Source organism: Toxotes jaculatrix, chromosome 22 (assembly GCF_017976425.1).
Source record: "Toxotes jaculatrix isolate fToxJac2 chromosome 22, fToxJac2.pri, whole genome shotgun sequence".
Classification (NCBI taxonomy): domain Eukaryota; kingdom Metazoa; phylum Chordata; class Actinopteri; family Toxotidae; genus Toxotes; species Toxotes jaculatrix.
The window spans coordinates 17,080,656-17,086,116 of NC_054415.1; the positions used below are offsets into that span (position 1 = coordinate 17,080,656).

The window sequence follows — 5,461 nt, forward strand, 5'->3', positions numbered from 1 at the left end:
ACACAAAACAGCAGGCCCAGACAGGTGGAGGACAGAGTGAAGGTACCTACAATTTCCACACTTTCATTAGCCCCAGGTCCAGTGGACCCAAACATCCTGTATGTAATATGGGGGGGTGTACAGTGTGTGGTCATTGAAAATGTGTTCTGATATATGTTCGTCACAGAAAATGAGCCAAGGCCAAAGAGTCTGAAAGTTTAAGAGTTTGAAAAAATAATTCATTGTATAATTTTTCTTTTGATAAACAATGAAAACGTATCCAACAGACCTGAACAATATACAAGGGTTAAAATTCTCTTTATTAAACTCAAAATCACTGGATCAAAGTCCAAGGCCAGGAAACAAAACGTAAACAACTAAATCGTCAAAGAAGGAGAAAAACTTCAAAAGCTCAAGTCCAAAACTTAAAACTTTTAAGTCCTTACTTGGGGTGAACAAATGAAACTGAATCCAAACGGAACAAAGGACAAATCCCAGAGGTGACAAAAACAGGGAAACAGGTAACACTAAGGTCAGGACAGCAGGTGAACACAGATTCCAGGATGAGAAAAGCAGGTACAACCACAGCAAGAACACAGCAGGGACAGACTTGGACAAAACACTGGTGAACACAGGCTAGGACTCAGACACACTGACAAGGAGACAAAGGAAGAATGAGACTTAAATACACTCGGGCTAATTGACAACAGGTGACACACATTAGGGCGGGACAGACAATCAGCAAAGGAGGGAAACAGGAAAAAGACAAGAAGTAGACAGAGGACAGATACACAAGGGCTAGGGCTTCAAAATAAAACAGGAAAAGCCTGTCTGCATTGGCTGGCACTGGAGTTTAGAATTAAACATGAAATCTTAGTTATTACCTAACACAGTGAAACCACTGAGTACATTTGGGAATAGTTGTCTCCGTTCAGGAAGCAGCCTGAACAAATAATATTTTACCTCTGATAAAATCTTTGTGTCTCACAGTGTTGGGAATTACCACAATTTCACATCAGTTGAAACACATGCTCCAGGACATGCTCCAGTTAACCAGGACTACTGAGACAGTTTCTGACAAGTTCTTCACCCAACAACAGCAGGATTTGATCACTGTATCTCAGGTTTTTGTCTAATGTGGACTGGAAAATAAGAATCTGTGATGGAGCCGGTAACTCCAGCCATCAGAAACAGTAACTGTGGTGGAGCACAGTACAAGATTTTTTTCTGAAATATAGTTCAGGAAAATCAGGAAAGTCTCACAAAATGGAAATCTGGAAGCAATCAGAAACTCAACATGTTATTTCATTACGCTTACTTTTGGTTTTACTTGCTTTGATGAAAATTCTCTCATTTGCATAATAATTCTAGAAGGAAACATCATACTGATATTCTAGAACTCAGGTTACATAAAAGAAGTTCTGATATTTGCCACTTTGTCATTTTACTTTGCACATGTGGAAGAAGAAGAAGCACTGAATCTCAATCCTCTTGACAAAGTTCAAAGGATTCAAAGGATTCAAAGGCTTTTTTATTGTCAATTCACCATATGTCAGACATACAGGGGAATCGAAATGTTGTTTCTTCTCTCAACAATGTGCATTTTACAATATAAATAAACAATTTAAACAAAACCAGCTAAATAAACTTTCACTACAATATAAATATATAGTAAAGAAATATATGGAAAACATATATATATATATATATATATATATATATATATATATATATATATATATATATATATATATATATATATATATATATAGTGCAAATGGTTATGTGCAAGTTGGCCAAAAGATTGTCTTAGTTACAGAGTCCAGGTGGGGGGGTGGGGGTCAGCAGAGTTGGGGTCCAGGGGCGTGGGGCAGGGGGGGGAAGTAGTGTACAGAGTTCAGTATCCTGACAGCCTGGTGGATGAAGCTGTTGGACAGTCTTGTGGAGCGGGCCCGGAGGCATCGGAACCGTCTCCCTGAAGGCAGGAGGCTGAAGTGGGGGTGTGAGTTGTCTTCCACAATGTTGATGGCTCTGCGGGTGATGCGTGTGTTATAAATGTCTGTGAGGAGCAACAGAGGGACACCGATGATATTGCTGGCTGCATTCACTATGCGTTGCAGTGTCTTTCGGCAGGAGGCAGTGCAGCCTCTGTACCACACAGTGATGCAGCCAGTGATGATGCTCTCAATGGTGCCCCGGTAGAAAGAGCACATGATGGGAGGTGGGACATGGGCTCTTCTCAGTTTGCGGAGGAAGTAGAGGCGTTTTTGAGCTTTCTTGGCCAGCTGTGTTGTGTTTATTGACCAGGAGAAGTCCTCAGAAATGTGCACCCCCAGGAACTTGGTGCTGTTCACCCTCTCCACTGCAGCGCCGTCCATGGTCAGTGGGGGATGCTGTGAAGGCCTTCTCCTGAAGTCGATAACCATCTCTTTGGTCTTTCCCACGTTGAGGAAGAGATTATTATCCTTACACCACTGGACCAGTTGGCTCACCTCACTCCTGTAGTTTGCCTTATCCTGGCTGGTGATGAGGCCCAACACGGTCGTGTCGTCCGCAAACTTGATGATGTGGTTGGTTTTGTGGCTGGGTACGCAGTCGTGAGTCAGCAGGGTGAAGAGTAGCGGGCTGAGTACACAGCCTTGTGGAGCCCCTGTGCTCAGCATGATGGTCCTGGAGGTTTTGCTGCCAGCCCTTACCTTTTGTGGTCTCTCTGATAAAAAGTCCAGCACCCAGTTACACAGAGAGGTCTTGACTCCCAGGCATCCCAATTTGTGTGTGAGCTGCTGGGGGATGATTGTATTAAATGCTGAGCTAAAATCTAGAAACAGCATTCGCACATAAGAGTCTTTGGAGTCAAGGTGGGTGAGGGCTGGGTGGAGAAACTCAAGTTACTGAAAGTCTCAGGTGATACAGGTAAGTAACTGTTTGTTTCTCCTTAATGTAGAAAAATGTGAGACAGCTTCCAATCAGGAAAGATGAGTCAGCATGAAGATGTGTTTGCTGTTTGAGCAGGAAACATCTGCTACTGTCTCAGTACAAAGCGGAAGTTAACACTCAGTTTTACTGCTATCTCATCATGTGTGTAATGGAGATTTTTCTACAAATACAGACTGATGTAATTTTCACATGGTACTGGTGCAAATACAGATTATATCATGGTATGTTTTGGGCTTCGTTGGTAAAGAGGGTGTGCTTGAAGAACAGGGCAGTGGGTGTGCTTGTGTAACTGTTTATGAGTTTTTATTAAGAAATAACAGTTTTTCTACAGTTTTTGGACTCAGTCGGTTTCTTATTTTACAAACTATTTCCCCAGCCTTGGAAAAAACCCGTTCTCACAGCACAGATGAGGCTGGGGTGCACAGAAAATGCTTGACTACGCGATACAGATTTGGGTGCACAGTTTTGTGGGTGGCCCAGTATGTGAGGGGATCCTCAGTTCTTTCCAGGGGAGGATCAGGTAGGTACCGGTTCACTTCCACCATTGCGTTAGCTGTGGCACTTTGCATTTGCCTGGCTCTGTTAGCATCCTGATCCAACAGTCTCCACAGGTCAACTCCTACAAAAATATTGAAGATCATCATCACCAGAAATATCAATAGTCATTCCTTATTCATAATCAAATAAAGAAGAAATACCTGTGGAGGCTGCTGCTGCTGCTGTGTATGTTGATAACTTTTGTGCATTCTGATATCAGATGCTCTTTGACACTGGCTGCCAATCTTGGACTGGTGAATCCAAATGTTTTGAAGCGTGGATCCAACAGTGTAGCGACTGCCAGTGAACTCTCTTTTTCCTTATCATGCAATCTCTCTCCCAAGCATCTGATAAGGTTATGTGACAGGTGTTGTGCCATGGGGGTGGTGAGTTGTAGATGGAGTTGTTCGGTTGTATGTCACAACACACGGTAGAAGGGGATGACCTTTGATGCGGATACTCTCTTCTCTTTTCTTCTCTTCTCTTCTGACAGCTCCACAGTCGCCACCTGGAATGCAGCCAGCAGCTGAAACAACAGGAATATAGATATTGTCTAAATGCACAAACTGTGTGGGAACCTTGATCTCAATGTTCAGTTTCAGTTGCAACGACTGTGCAATCAACTACATAGACAGTCTGCATTCAGTGATCAGTTTTTTCTCTGGTTTTCCAATACATACAGCCTTGATGCATTCTCCTGTTTTCAAATTGCTGGTTGCTCAGAGGAGTCAGGTCTGTGTTGAGTGATGCTAAAGCTGCTGCTACTGCATCTCTTTCCTCATAGAGGCGTTGAAACATGTCCAGGGTGTTGTTCCAGCATGTGTCCACCTCCAGTTTAAGTTCCTTTGCATTGTGGCCCAGTTGCTGCTGCATTTGGCTCAGTCTCTCTTTTGCTGTTGTGCTTGTCCTAAAATAAGTCGCGATCCTCCTGCTCAGGGCTCTAATTTCATCAGGGCCAGGAGCTGCTTCAATGGAGTTCTTGACGACTTGATTTAGGCAGTGCACAATGCATTTATATTGCCTCAAGTTCAAAGTGTTGGCTGCAGCATTCATTTTGCTTGCAGAACCAGTCACAATACATCAAACCCTATTTACTAGGCCCCGCTCTGCCATCAGTGGTTTTCGGAAATGACTTGGCCCCAACAAGAGTGGACATCTGGCCATTTTGATTGACAAAATGGCAGGTGACAGCCAGATATGTCACCATGATGATGGAGGTCCACATATCTGATGTGAGGCTCACAGTCTCAACATCCTTTCCTCCTCATACTTGGCAACCACCATGTCCTTCAGAGCCTTCCTGGTAACACTTTAGAATAATGATCATTCATAAGACATTTATAAGCTATTAGTAGTACAAAACACTTATATACATTTGTAAATGATTATTCATGTTTATGATGATTTTTAGTATTCATAAAAAATCTTAATGAAATCGGCCCACACAATCTCTCCGTAGCTTCAGCTTCATTTTATGCCGACATGAATTGCATTTAACCTTCCTTTGTAGTATGTTTTTCTTGTCAGCCATTTAATCAGTTTGTGGTGTTAGGGTTAGGGGTTAGTGAGTGGAGAAAGCTCCCAATTCAGCTCCATTTCCTAAGACTGGCTTTAATACGTTATCCCCTTATAGGGAACATATCAAAACTGATAAGAACAGATTCTACACTTGATCTTAGCCAAAATGCTGTCCCTGGCGCTATTGTAACCAATTTTAAAGGTATAAAAGTGAATTACAGCAAAATATCTCCTGTGACTATTAACAAGACTTGGGCCAGGATCAGAAGGCACCGGATTCGTGAGGAGCCACTGCACTGAGCAACAACGATGAGGCAGACACAAAATAACTTGAGTAGCCACTCTTATAATTCTTTGCAGTGAACAGATTGCCTGAATTGCACAGGATACAAAATAATAACTATCAAGAAATAAATAAACAAAAGTAGTGTGCACACTTGAGAGGAAAAATGTCCGTTGGGGCCCTTAAATGAAATAAAAGTCTGTGCAG

General features: G+C 42.5%; 1 non-coding gene across 1 annotated transcript; it reads right to left on the minus strand.

The window, feature by feature from the left end:
- Positions 1-4,970: 4,970 nt before the first annotated feature.
- Positions 4,971-5,156, minus strand: LOC121176604. The gene has a single exon (XR_005893026.1). It is a non-coding gene; the product is annotated as a U2 spliceosomal RNA (small nuclear RNA).
- Positions 5,157-5,461: the final 305 nt, after the last annotated feature.